The sequence below is a fragment of the Musa acuminata genome, unplaced genomic scaffold (genome assembly GCF_036884655.1).
Source record: "Musa acuminata AAA Group cultivar baxijiao unplaced genomic scaffold, Cavendish_Baxijiao_AAA HiC_scaffold_1136, whole genome shotgun sequence".
Lineage (NCBI taxonomy): Eukaryota > Viridiplantae > Streptophyta > Magnoliopsida > Zingiberales > Musaceae > Musa > Musa acuminata.
Genome location: NW_027021348.1, coordinates 4,472,501 through 4,487,500, shown reverse-complemented (window position 1 = coordinate 4,487,500; position 15,000 = coordinate 4,472,501).

Genomic DNA, 15,000 nt, shown 5'->3' with positions numbered 1-15,000 from the left:
CCGTCTTGAGCGGAGCAAAATGTCAGCCATCTCAGCACCCTGGAACCCCCCGGGTGGCACAGGGCTGGATGGGGCTTTCGTATAGCAGGGACGGTGCTGCCTCTCGCTTCGCTCGCTGTCCGCCGCTCGCCGCTCGCTCGCGCAGCCAAAAATGGCCAGTTTTGTCCCGTTTTTGGGCCGTTTTGGCCAGTTTTTGGCCTGTTCTTGCGTCGCGCGGTGACCGTCGTGAGCGGAGCAAAATGTCAGCCATCTCAGCACCCTGGAACCCCCCGGGTGGCACAGGGCTGGATGGGGCTTTCGTATAGCAGGGACGGTGCTGCCTCTCGCTTCGCTCGCTGTCCGCCGCTCGCCGCTCGCTCGCGCAGCCAAAAATGGCCAGTTTTGGCCCGTTTTTGGGCCGTTTTGGCCAGTTTTTGGCCTGTTCTTGCGTCGCGCGGTGACTGTCGTGAGCGGAGCAAAATGTCAGCCATCTCAGCACCCTGGAACCCCCCGGGTGGCACAGGGCTGGATGGGGCTTTCGTATAGCAGGGACGGTGCTGCCTCTCGCTTCGCTCGCTGTTCGCCGCTCGCCGCTCGCTCGCGCAGCCAAAAATGGCCAGTTTTGGCCCGTTTTGGCCAGTTTTTGGCCTGTTTTTGCGTTGCGCGGTGACCATCTTGAGCGGAGCAAAATGTCAGCCATCTCAGCACCCTGGAACCCCCCGGGTGGCACAGGGCTGGATGGGGCTTTCGTATAGCAGGGACGGTGATGCCTCTCGCTTCGCTCGCTGTCCGCCGCTCGCTGCTCGCTCGCGCAGCCAAAAATGGCCAGTTTTGGCCCGTTTTTGGGCCGTTTTGGCCTGTTTTTGGGCTGTTCTTGCGTCGCGCGGTGACCGTCGTGAGCGGAGCAAAATGTCAGCCATCTCAGCACCCTGGAACCCCCCGGGTGGCACAGGGCTGGATGGGGCTTTCGTATAGCAGGGACGGTGCTGCCTCTCGCTTCGCTCGCTGTCCGCCGCTCGCCGCTCGCTCGCGCAGCCAAAAATGGCCAGTTTTGTCCCGTTTTTGGGCCGTTTTGGCCTGTTTTTGGGCTGTTCTTGCGTCGCGCGGTGACCGTCGTGAGCGGAGCAAAATGTCAGCCATCTCAGCACCCTGGAACCCCCCGGGTGGCACAGGGCTGGATGGGGCTTTCGTATAGCAGGGACGGTGCTGCCTCTCGCTTCGCTCGCTGTCCGCCGCTCGCCGCTCGCTCGCGCAGCCAAAAATGGCCAGTTTTGGCCCGTTTTTGGGCCGTTTTGGCCAGTTTTTGGCCTGTTCTTGCGTCGCGCGGTGACCGTCGTGAGCGGAGCAAAATGTCAGCCATCTCAGCACCCTGGAACCCCCCGGGTGGCACAGGGCTGGATGGGGCTTTCGTATAGCAGGGACGGTGCTGCCTCTCGCTTCGCTCGCTGTCCGCCGCTCGCCGCTCGCTCGCGCAGCCAAAAATGGCCAGTTTTGGCCCGTTTTTGGGCCGTTTTGGCCTGTTCTTGCGTCGCGCGGTGACTGTCGTGAGCGGAGCAAAATGTCAGCCATCTCAGCACCCTGGAACCCCCCGGGTGGCACAGGGCTGGATGGGGCTTTCGTATAGCAGGGACGGTGCTGCCTCTCGCTTCGCTCGCTGTTCGCCGCTCGCCGCTCGCTCGCGCAGCCAAAAATGGCCAGTTTTGGCCCGTTTTGGCCAGTTTTTGGCCTGTTTTTGCGTTGCGCGGTGACCATCTTGAGCGGAGCAAAATGTCAGCCATCTCAGCACCCTGGAACCCCCCGGGTGGCACAGGGCTGGATGGGGCTTTCGTATAGCAGGGACGGTGATGCCTCTCGCTTCGCTCGCTGTCCGCCGCTCGCTGCTCGCTCGCGCAGCCAAAAATGGCCAGTTTTGGCCCGTTTTTGGGCCGTTTTGGCCTGTTTTTGGGCTGTTCTTGCGTCGCGCGGTGACCGTCGTGAGCGGAGCAAAATGTCAGCCATCTCAGCACCCTGGAACCCCCCGGGTGGCACAGGGCTGGATGGGGCTTTCGTATAGCAGGGACGGTGCTGCCTCTCGCTTCGCTCGCTGTCCGCCGCTCGCCGCTCGCTCGCGCAGCCAAAAATGGCCAGTTTTGTCCCGTTTTTGGGCCGTTTTGGCCTGTTTTTGGGCTGTTCTTGCGTCGCGCGGTGACCGTCGTGAGCGGAGCAAAATGTCAGCCATCTCAGCACCCTGGAACCCCCCGGGTGGCACAGGGCTGGATGGGGCTTTCGTATAGCAGGGACGGTGCTGCCTCTCGCTTCGCTCGCTGTCCGCCGCTCGCCGCTCGCTCGCGCAGCCAAAAATGGCCAGTTTTGGCCCGTTTTTGGGCCGTTTTGGCCAGTTTTTGGCCTGTTCTTGCGTCGCGCGGTGACCGTCGTGAGCGGAGCAAAATGTCAGCCATCTCAGCACCCTGGAACCCCCCGGGTGGCACAGGGCTGGATGGGGCTTTCGTATAGCAGGGACGGTGCTGCCTCTCGCTTCGCTCGCTGTTCGCCGCTCGCCGCTCGCTCGCGCAGCCAAAAATGGCCAGTTTTGGCCCGTTTTGGCCAGTTTTTGGCCTGTTTTTGCGTTGCGCGGTGACCATCTTGAGCGGAGCAAAATGTCAGCCATCTCAGCACCCTGGAACCCCCCGGGTGGCATAGGGCTGGATGGGGCTTTCGTATAGCAGGGACGGTGATGCCTCTCGCTTCGCTCGCTGTCCGCCGCTCGCTGCTCGCTCGCGCAGCCAAAAATGGCCAGTTTTGGCCCGTTTTTGGGCCGTTTTGGCCTGTTTTTGGGCTGTTCTTGCGTCGCGCGGTGACCGTCGTGAGCGGAGCAAAATGTCAGCCATCTCAGCACCCTGGAACCCCCCGGGTGGCACAGGGCTGGATGGGGCTTTCGTATAGCAGGGACGGTGCTGCCTCTCGCTTAGCTCGCTGTCCGCCGCTCGCCGCTCGCTCGCGCAGCCAAAAATGGCCAGTTTTGTCCCGTTTTTGGGCCGTTTTGGCCTGTTTTTGGGCTGTTCTTGCGTCGCGCGGTGACCGTCGTGAGCGGAGCAAAATGTCAGCCATCTCAGCACCCTGGAACCCCCCGGGTGGCACAGGGCTGGATGGGGCTTTCGTATAGCAGGGATGGTGCTGCCTCTCGCTTCGCTCGTTGTCCGCCGCTCGCCGCTCGCTCGCGCAGCCAAAAATGGCCAGTTTTGGCCCGTTTTTGGGCCGTTTTGGCCAGTTTTTGGCCTGTTCTTGCGTCGCGCGGTGACCGTCGTGAGCGGAGCAAAATGTCAGCCATCTCAGCACCCTGGAACCCCCTGGGTGGCACAGGGCTGGATGGGGCTTTCGTATAGCAGGGACGGTGCTGCCTCTCGCTTCGCTCGCTGTCCGCCGCTCGCCGCTCGCTCGCGCAGCCAAAAATGGCCAGTTTTGGCCCGTTTTGGCCAGTTTTTGGCCTGTTTTTGCGTTGCGCGGTGACCATCTTGAGCGGAGCAAAATGTCAGCCATCTCAGCACCCTGGAACCCCCCGGGTGGCACAGGGCTGGATGGGGCTTTCGTATAGCAGGGACGGTGATGCCTCTCGCTTCGCTCGCTGTCCGCCGCTCTGTCACGACCTTAGCTGGTTTTGCCTAAGGCGTGCGGCACCCTCGCGCGTCCGTCCGCAAAGGTCAGCCTCCCCGAAGCCTCCCATTGTCCCTTAGGACCAACAAAAGAGAGAACGGGTTCAAGAGAACGCCTCAATCGGGATCCACAAGCAAACATGTCTGAAAAACACTTCATAGACAATGCAAATTACAAACAGACTTTACAAGCTCTGAATAGTGGCACAACAAAGGGTAAAATGGTCCATTACAGACCGAAAAGCTCTCGAACGTGTCCACATGACACAACCTTTATTTACAAGCCGAAAGAGGCCACCAACCCAACTAAAATGGGACTATTAAGCCTTCGGCCGCCCCTTTACATTCTGTACAAGGCATGAACATGCCAAAAGACAACGGACAGACATAAGCATTACATCCAACATCTTGTTTAGAAGTTTGTCCGTTACATTCTCCCCCACTTATCCCTTCGACGTCCTCGTCGAAGCCTTTGTGAACACTGCAACTCTTCGCCTTTGCTGAGTCTTCAATCTTCCGCTCCAGCTGCAATGCGCCTCCTGGCTCCCAGCTGCTCTCCGCTGCTGTTTCTGAGTAGTCGAACCTTTGATCCGCCATGCTGCTTCAACTCGCCAATGACTCTGACTCTGGTGTGGGGTTGGCTGAGTTGTGTTGATCCTTGTCGATTCTTGCGGATCCACCAAATGAAGGAAAAGACCATCTTTTCTGCGCCAGTCTCTCAAAATTTCCACATTCTGCTTGAACTGGGTGGATGCTTGTTGGAGCTTTAACGAGCATCGCCTCGCAAACTTCAGAAGTTTTGGGTCCTTCCTCCACAAAATCTGCTCATTGACTCTTCTTTCAGTTAGTTGTCACATCCAAGTAGGTTCGCATCACTTCCGCTTTCGATTGGCATTTCGTTGGGAAATGAAGCGGACAATCTACTCTCAGTAGCACTGATCACCGTTGGTGAGGATTTGACAACTATTGTCTTCCATTATCTTCGAAGGGTCTTTGAACTTGTGCAGAGCTCCTCTGCTGGATAGATAAGAGAACTGGGGTACTCGGTTTCGCCCATTCTCTTAAGAGTTGAGAAGGCAAAGGTTACTTGACTTCGCCCGCCTCCTCGAGGTTGTACTTCATGCATCGAGCTGGTTACTGGCCTTCGCCTGCTCTTTGCTCACACTTCTGAAGCACTTGAAGTGTTTGCACTCCTTGCGTTGAGTTGGCTACTGTGATTCACCTTCTCAATGCCATCGAACTTCTGGAATGCGGGAAGTTTTCACCCCAACTTGGAGTAATTCTCTGGGATTGTACCGTCTTCTCCATCAACCCTGCCGCCTACTCCACTGAGTAGCAAAGGTACAGCACCACGTACTGCCTGCTTCGTTCCTTGGTCGTGCACTCTTGCATGACCCGAAGTCCTTCACTTACGGCTATCTTGATGAGAAACTTGTTGACACCGGTCTTACGAAGTTTCTTGGCCTCTGCCCTTCAGCCTTGTCTCGGTACTTGGAGATTGCCTCTGCATGCTCCACCTCCTCGGCCCCTTTCACGACCAAGCGCTCTCCCTCCGTGAGAGCAAGGGATCAATGACTTGCACGGAAGTCCCGCCTCTGCGGTACCATGGCGCTGCCATGCCCATGGCCCTACTATCCGTCGCTTCGCCTCTGTATCCCTTTCCTTCACAATCAGTAGAGATGTCTCCGTGGCACTCCTCTGAGTCCACCTCCATTCTAACTGATGCTTGATTTTGGGTAGCTAAGTCCCTCTGGACTCATCGTCGCTTCCTCGCCCCTTTCGACCTCCTGCTTCAACACCTCTGTGTTCTCCAAGCAGTCTGTTTGATCGATGGAAAGACAGACTGCAACTCCCATGCATGGCCTCTGCCATCACATTGTAGGGTTTGCACCGATTCTGTTCTCCTTAGCTTCCTTGGTAGCAACGTTCGCTTACTCGACCTTGTCCTCTGACTTGTCGGGCTCCCTTAAGCGAATATGAGCTCTGGAGCAGTCCAACTCTCCAGCTGCTTCGATCATACCTCTGCATGATCAAGTCCCTCTCATGGGACTCACTGGTACTTGCATTCGAACTCTTCCCTTGGTGGAACCCAGCCCCCATATGCTGATGACCAAGGTTTTCATCCGATGCAAAATTCGGTGCACGCCCGGAAGACCCGCCTCTGCGGTACCATGGCCTTCACTCCTTGAATCCATAGCCCTTCTTGCCGTCGTGTTGTTCACCAAAGCGGAGCTCCCAGTAGCTCCCGATCATACCTCCATATGATCTCATCCCTCACGGGACTATGTCGTGTGTGTCGCATTGCCACGAACTGTTCCACCACGATCCGCTGCACCATGTCGCCTCCTGGTGACATCTCCATTGCATTCTGATCCTTGTGGAATAAACTCGAATTGTGAACCCTCCATGTGTGGCCTCTGCCAATACATCGCAGGGTCTCCTCCACCTTCGATTTTGTTCGCTCCTTTGGCAATCGACCTTCATCCACCCACTCTTGGGTCACACCTAGATGAAGCACCGCTCTAGGACAGTCCGTCGCCTAGTAGCTCCCGAAGTCCACCGACTTCGCTGTAATTTGTGCACCATTGCCTGGATCCTGGGCCTCTGCCCCTACCAGCACAATCTCCGCTGCGCACTGCTTCCTTCATAGCAACTCAAATGGCAACACTATGGCATATTCTTCAAGAGTACCCGCCTCTGCGTCCTCTTGCCCCGTGCTAAGGCCTTCTGTACCCAACTTCGCCTCCGCAAATTGAGTCGCCTTAGTTCCTCCATCGAATGCTCCTCCGAGATAAGGTGCATGTGCCCCGAAGCTCCCTTCGTCTTTGGCACCATGCAAGATGAGTCCGCTCTGTCAGAATGAAGGACCCAGGGAACAGCATGATTCTACTCCTGCCTCTGCAAGAGTTCATGTCCTTGACCTCTGTCTAGGGAAAGCGCTGTGCCTCTGCTCCATGTTCCAACTTCTATGCTGGCTCCCTTCATGCGGCTTGGGTACTTCGCCAAGTTACACCCAAGTTGCTCCGCTCCTCGTTTTTGCATTGAGTCGATGGTGGCCCTCGCGCCCACCATTCCACGGGTCAGCCCTCCCTTGAGTCCGATCTCCATATCGACTCCAAGTGTGCCTCCATTTGAGTTGCTTTGGGTCGCTCCCCCACTTGATCTCGCAATGCATCCACCAATGCATTCTCTCAAGCGAGATCATGCGACGACTCCTCGCCGCTTGCTCAGTCCATCGAGCTTCGTGGAGTTGTTGTTTGTGAGGTACTCCTCCTCAACATGTGAAGTCCGTCTCACATGATTCTCCCTCTGGAGAGCTGAGACTTATCCCTCCTGGATAACTGTCCCGTTGGAGCAACATCTCTCTTCGTTTCGGAGACCACCATCCCCTTGGACTACTCCGATCTGCTGAACAAACTGTGCATTGTTCTGCCTCTTGCAAACGCACTTACTAGATTGCGCCTCCACGTCAATACAGCCACCGCTGCACCCCTCAAGGCCTAGCAACATGCTGAACTCGTTGCACATTTCAGCCTCCTCCGGACGTATCCTTCGCATGTCGAAGAGAAAGTTTCAATGCTCCATGGCGCCGAGTCTCGACTGCCTTGGGATGGCCACGAACAATCCATCGTCCGCATACAAGCCCATGCATGAGTACCGAATTCTTCGAGTTAGCAATTCCCCTCACCTCTGTGAGCTTTGCACAACTCTTTCGGTCGCTGAGCAACTCATTCCACTTTGCATGGTCTCGTCCTTTGCCAAGCGCCTCGCTTGCCTTGAGCACCATCAAGTAAAGTTGTCAACGTTGAGCCGTAGCTCAAACTCAGCCATCCCAACCTTTGTGCGCTCCAAATTCTTCCAAGCTTGCCTGTTCTCGTGGTGCCTCTTGCGCGAAGGGTTGGCCATTCCTCTGAATGCCAATCTCAGATGCCCACTCCTCTGAGCGACTCTTTTCCCTACATCTCCATGCCCGTTTTCCCTCAAACGGTCGCGCGTGTGCTGACTGCCCTCAACGCAGCCCCGCTAGGTCCCCCACGTTTGCATGTCAAGTGTTTCTATGAGTGCTTGTCCCGCTCTGATACCATATTGTCACGACCTTAGCTGGTTTTGCCTAAGGCGTGCGGCACCCTCGCGCGTCCGTCCGCAAAGGTCAGCCTCCCCGAAGCCTCCCATTGTCCCTTAGGACCAACAAAAGAGAGAACGGGTTCAAGAGAACGCCTCAATCGGGATCCACAAGCAAACATGTCTGAAAAACACTTCATAGACAATGCAAATTACAAACAGACTTTACAAGCTCTGAATAGTGGCACAACAAAGGGTAAAATGGTCCATTACAGACCGAAAAGCTCTCGAACGTGTCCACATGACACAACCTTTATTTACAAGCCTAAAGAGGCCACCAACCCAACTAAAATGGGACTATTAAGCCTTCGGCCGCCCCTTTACATTCTGTACAAGGCATGAACATGCCAAAAGACAACGGACAGACATAAGCATTACATCCAACATCTTGTTTAGAAGTTTGTCCGTTACAGCTCGCTGCTCGCTCGCGCAGCCAAAAATGGCCAGTTTTGGCCCGTTTTTGGGCAGTTTTGGCCAGTTTTTGGCCTGTTCTTGCGTTGCACGGTGACCGTCGTGAGCGGAGCAAAATGACAGCCATCTCAGCACCCTGGAACCCCCCGGGTTGTCACGAACGGTCGTCGCGCACCCGCAACAACTCCGTTCAACGAACCGTTCGTCGCTCACACCCGCATGTACAGCTGCTTGACAGCATGTTTTCTTATGGTTTTGGGTCATTTTGCTTGTAAATATGTAAGTTCGAACAAGCTGCAGCGTTGCAAAGCGACCGTTCACCAAACCGAGCAAAACAGCCCCAAAACAGCCCAAAACGGCTCCGTTTTCGCGTGCCGCGGGAGGTGAGCGGAGTGCTGCCTCCGCTCACCAAAATGTCAGCCAGCTCAGACCCCAGGAACCCCCCGGGTGGCACATGGCTGGATGGGGCTTCGGTTATATACCGGGCGTTGAACACTCTTTCGCAAGTTCGCATGTGACCTTTACGAGAACTTGGTGTTGCGTCCGGGACCAGGTGAGCGGCTGTTTGTGGGCTTGCAGCTGTTCGTTCATCCTTGAAAGCCTTGTTTTTCTCCCTCTCCCTCTTTTCTCTTGTGCACACAAGGTGTTCGACGATTTGCTTGTAAAGCTTCCCTTTTCGCGAGACTTCGGGACTTGTCCGTTGCTCGTTCTTTCGATCTAACTTTCTTTCTCTTTTACAGGTCCTTCGGGACCTGCGAGAGGTTACAAAGTGGCTGATCCTTGCGGAGCAAGATCGCAAGGGCAAAGCGCGACTTAGGCAACGCAAGCTAAGTTCGCGTCTTTGCAACGAGGGCGACCCGCGACTTAGGCAAGGCAAGCTAAGTTCGCGTCTTTGGCCGCAAGGGTGCCTCACGCCTTAGGCAATTCCAGCTAAGGTCGTGACATTGTGGTATCAGAGCGGGCAAGCTCTTCGATCGAACAGCGAACGAACTTCGCAACTTCGCCATGGCAAAGCATCGTGGCGAATCAAGCAAGACGGGGCAAGCCGGAACCTTGCCCCAAGCAGCCGCAGGTGGGCTGCATGTGCACACTCGCTCTCATGCTGTTGGAGCCGCTCACGAGGATCGCGGCAGCGAACAGGATGAGCGAGAAGTTGGCAACTCTCCGCGAGCGGAGGAAGCGCAATCTGGTGCGCTAACTGGGAAAAAGAGTCATAAGGAGAGACTCACGACGGCGGAAACCCGCCTGGATGTTCTGGAAGCGAGCATGGAGGAACTCTACCATGGCCAACAAAGACTTGTTGGGGTAGAGAGCTCGCAAGAGGAAGCGGAGTCCAGGATCGACAAGGTCGAGGCCCTAGTCGACCGACTGTCCGATGACACCAAGGACTCCGTGCAGCACTTACAAGATGTTGTGGCGGAACTCACGGCGAAGGTGGCTATGCTCACAAGAACGCTAAATGCGGGAGGAGGCAACACCCGCGTTGCACCGCCACAAAACTTGAGGGCACCTGAGCCCCATGGATACGGAGGGGCCAGAGATGCCAAGGAGCTCGAGAACTTTCTGTTCGACATGGAGCAATACTTCCGAGCTACGAGGCCCGATTCTGAAGATACCAAAGTTTCAATAGCAACAATGTATCTGAACGGAGATGCGAAACTTTGGTGGCGAACTCGTTGGGAGGAGATCCAACAAGGTCGGTGTCGAGTCGACACATGGGAAGACTTGAAGCGGGAGTTGAGAACTCAGTTCCTACCGGAGAACACAGAGTTCGTCGCAAGAAGGAAGTTGAGACAACTCCGCCAAAGTACCACCATCCGAGACTATGTAAAGCAGTTTTCTGCACTGATGCTGGACATACAGGACATGTCCGAGAAGGACAAGTTGTTCAGCTTCCTTGATGGTTTGAAACCATGGGCTCAGCAGGAGCTGAATCGAAGGAATGTTACCGACGTGGTCGGGGCAATTGCAGCTGCAGAAAGGCTCACCGACTTCGTTTCCTCTGAAGACCCAGCGAGAAGGAAACAATCTTCAAGCAATCGCCCTCCAAAACATTCTCGAGGGAAGGAGCTCGGGGGCGAACAAAAGAAGAAGAGCTCCCACAAAGGGCCGAACCCGAAAGGCAAGGCCTCAAAACCTGGAGGATGCTTCTTGTGCGGAGGACCGCACATGGTAAGGGAGTGCCCACAGAAGCAGGCACTCAATGCTTTGACAGCTTCCATCCACCCTCCCCGATCGGACAAGGGCAAAGCTGTTGCTCTTAGTTCGAGCAGTTCAGAATCCAGCAGCGACGATGAGGAGTCGCAAGGACCCCGAATGGGAGCAATGCGTCTGTTGAACGCTATGCGGGGTCAAGTGGGGGAGAACATGAAGACGAAGGCACAAAAAGCAGGAAGCAGCGAGCTAATGTATGTGGACATTAAGCTGAATGGCCAAACAACCCGTGCAATGGTGGACACGGGCGCTACCCACAACTTCATAGCCGATCGTGAAGCACAGCGACTTGGGTTGACCTTGGAGAAGAGCCCAAGCCGAATGAAAGCAGTGAACTCGGAGGCCAGGCGAATCTCCGGGTTGGCGAAGGGAGTTCCCATCAGAATCGGGACTTGGAGCGGAAACACCAACATGATGGCCGTGCCACTAGACGACTTCCAAGTGATTCTTGGAATGGAGTTTATGCACGCGGCGAAGTTGGTGCCGATGCCATTCTTGAATTCCCTATGTATGATGGGAGGCGATGATCCCTGCGTGGTTCCCGTCTCTCGGAGAGGAACCAAGGAGCCCCAACACATCTCGGCATTACAATTGAAGAAAGGGGTGCGAAAAGGCGAGTTGACATTCGTGGCTGCTATGAAGCTAGAGCCACTCAACGAGGAGGCCATTCAAGAACCTGCCGTGGTGGCGAATGTCCTAAAAGAGTTCAAAGATGTTATGCCACCCGAGTTGCCGAAGACTCTCCCTCCACGCAGAGGCGTGGATCACAGTATCGAGCTGGAGCCAGGAGTGAAGCCTCCAGCAAGACCACCCTACCGCATGCCTCCACCAGAGTTGGCCGAACTCAGGAAGCAGTTAGGTGAACTGCTAAGCGGTGGTCTCATCCGCAGCTCAAAAGCACCTTTCGGAGCTCCAGTTCTCTTCCAGAAGAAACAAGATGGGAGCCTCCGATTATGCGTCGACTATCGAGCCCTCAACAAAGTAACAGTGAAGAACAAGTATCCCATCCCGCTCATCGCGGACTTGTTCGACCAACTGGGCAAGGCCAAGTATTTCTCAAAACTCGACCTTCGGTCGGGGTATTGGCAGGTGCGCATTGCTGAAGGCGACGAAGCGAAGACTACCTGTGTGACCAGGTATGGAGCGTTTGAGTTCTTGGTGATGCCTTTCGGCTTAACCAACGCTCCGGCCACATTCTGTACTCTCATGAACCAACTATTCAAGGAGTATTTGGATAAGTTCGTGGTCGTCTACTTGGACGATATCGTCGTCTACAGCCAAACGCTCGAGGAGCACGTCAAACACCTTCGGACGATTTTCAAGGTTCTCAGGGAGAACACTTTGTTCGTAAAAAGGGAGAAATGCTACTTTGCTCAAACTGAGATCCTATTCTTAGGGCATCGAATCGGTGATGGCTCCATTCGGATGGACAAGTCGAAGGTGCAAGCAGTTGCGGAATGGCGAACTCCAAAGAAGGTGCCAGAGTTGAGATCCTTCCTTGGATTCGTCAACTACTATCGACGCTTCATTTCAGGATATTCGAAGCGGGCAACCCCACTGACGGAGTTGCTGAAGAAGGAGCAGCCTTGGAAGTGGTCTGACAAATGTGAGATAGCATTCCAAGATCTGAAGGCTGCTGTTCTGGAGGAACCAGTGCTCAAATTGCCAAACTATGGAGAGCCCTTTGAAGTCCATACCGATGCTTCGGACTTTGCTATTGGTGGAGTACTCATGCAAGAAGGTCATCCGGTGGCCTACGAGAGCCGCAAACTCAACGAGACCGAGAGGCGGTATCCAGTGCATGAGAAAGAGATGACAGCGGTGATCCACTGCCTACGAGTTTGGCGACACTACCTCCTCGGGTCGCGATTTGTGCTGAGGACAGACAACATCGCCCTGAGTTATTTCCAAACTCAGAAGAAGCTCTCCCCAAAGCAAGCACGGTGGCAGGACTTCATGGCTGAATTTGATATGGCAATGGAATACAAGCCCGGGAAGGCGAATGTCGTGGCCGATGCGCTGAGTCGGAAGGTGGAGTGCGTGAATGCTGCACAACTGGAGGGCAGAGGCCAAACAAGTCAGTTACATTCCAACTTCCTTTCCCGAATCAGAGATGGACTGTATAGTGATCCCCAGGCAGTTATCCTGATGCAGCTCATCAAAGAAGGCAAGGCACGACGATTTTGGGTCCAGGAGGGACTTGTTTACACAAAAGGGAATAGAGTGTATGTTCCCCGAGTGGACAATTTGAGGCGTGAACTCTTGAAAGAGTGTCACGATTCCCTTTGGGCTGGACATCCCGGCATTCACAGAACATTGGCTCTCGTGGAGAGGGCCTTCTACTGGCCAAAGATGGGGATTGATGTGGAGGAGTATGTTCGAACATGCCTTACTTGCCAACAAGACAAGGTGGAGCAACGGAAGCCGGTGGGACTTTTGGAGCCGTTGCCTGTACCAGAAAGGCCATGGGAGAGCATTTCCTTAGACTTCATATCTAGCTTGCCGCCTGTAGGGGGACTTGGATCGATACTTGTGGTGGTCGATCGGTTTTCAAAGTATGCAACTTTCATTGCTGCTCCCCTACACTGCTCAGCTGAAGAGGCGGCCAGACTGATGATGAAGGGTGTAGTGAAGTATTGGGGAGTCCCACACAATATTGTTAGTGATCGAGACGCTCGGTTCCTGGGACGATTCTGGACCGAGCTATTCAAATTGTTGGGGTCAAAGTTATACTTCTCTACAAGCCTCCACCCCCAGACGGATGGTCAAACTGAAAGAATAAATTCGCTCTTAGAGCAGTATCTCCGGCACTTCGTGAGTGCCAATCAACGAGATTGGGTGAAGCTGTTGGACATTGCCCAATTCTCCTACAACTTGCAGCGGAGCTCTGCATCCAACAAGAGCCCCTTCGAAATTATCACAGGACAACAACCGTCGACTCCACACACTATGGCAATTGGTTATACTGGGAGTAGTCCATCAGCCTACCATTTCGCAAAGGAGTGGCATCGAAATGCCGATATTGCGCGGGCTTACTTGGAGAAGGCGGCAAAACGGATGAAGAAGTGGGCAGACTTGGGAAGGCGACCACAAGAGTTCAAAGTTGGCGATTTGGTGTTGGTAAAGCTCCAACCAGCATCACTCCAATTCTTCAGGAAAAGAGTCCACAAAGGATTGGTGCGTAAGTATGAAGGGCCCTTCCCAATTATCAGCAGAGTAGGCAATGTTTCTTACAAGTTGCAGCTGCCGGCGTGGTTCAAAATTCACAACGTTCTTCACGCCAGCAACCTGAAGGCCTACCATTCGGATCCGCAAGATGCTTCTCGAAGTATTCCAACTCGGCTACCTCCCATCACAGCCTCCTACGAGAAGCGAGTGGAAACCATTCTGGCGGATCGCAAGATAAAGCTACCCAACGGAGCGGAGCAAACAGAGTACCTGGTGAAGTGGCGAAAGCTTCCCCGAACTGAAGCCAGTTGGGAGCCTGAAGACGCCCTGCGACATGAAGAAGAAGTCATCAACAACTACCAACAAGCGTCGACGAGGGCGTTGACAGTTTAAGTGGGGGAGAATGTCACGAACGGTCGTCGCGCACCCGCAACAACTCCGTTCAACGAACCGTTCGTCGCTCACACCCGCATGTACAGCTGCTTGACAGCATGTTTTCTTATGGTTTTGGGTCATTTTGCTTGTAAATATGTAAGTTCGAACAAGCTGCAGCGTTGCAAAGCGACCGTTCACCAAACCGAGCAAAACAGCCCCAAAACAGCCCAAAACGGCTCCGTTTTCGCGTGCCGCGGGAGGTGAGCGGAGTGCTGCCTCCGCTCACCAAAATGTCAGCCAGCTCAGACCCCAGGAACCCCCCGGGTGGCACATGGCTGGATGGGGCTTCGGTTATATACCGGGCGTTGAACACTCTTTCGCAAGTTCGCACGTGACCTTTACGGGAACTTGGTGTTGCGTCCGGGACCAGGTGAGCGGCTGTTTGTGGGCTTGCAGCTGTTCGTTCATCCTTGAAAGCCTTGTTTTTCTCCCTCTCCCTCTTTTCTCTTGTGCACACAAGGTGTTCGACGATTTGCTTGTAAAGCTTCCCTTTTCGCGAGACTTCGGGACTTGTCCGTTGCTCGTTCTTTCGATCTAACTTTCTTTCTCTTTTACAGGTCCTTCGGGACCTGCGAGAGGTTACAAAGTGGCTGATCCTTGCGGAGCAAGATCGCAAGGGCAAAGCGCGACTTAGGCAACGCAAGCTAAGTTCGCGTCTTTGCAACGAGGGCGACCCGCGACTTAGGCAAGGCAAGCTAAGTTCGCGTCTTTGGCCGCAAGGGTGCCTCACGCCTTAGGCAATTCCAGCTAAGGTCGTGACAGGGTGGCACAGGGCTGGATGGGGCTTTCGTATAGCAGGGACGGTGCTGCCTCTCGCTTCGCTCGCTGTCCGCCGCTCGCCGCTCGCTCGCGCAGCCAAAAATGGCCAGTTTTGGCCCGTTTTTGGGCCGGTTTGGCCAGTTTTTGGCCTGTTCTTGCGTCGCGCGGTGACCGTCGTGAGCGGAGCAAAATGTCAGCCATCTCAGCACCCTGGAACCCCCCGGGTGGCACAGGGCTGGATGGGGCTTTCGTATAGCAGGGACGGTGCTGCCTCTCGCTTCGC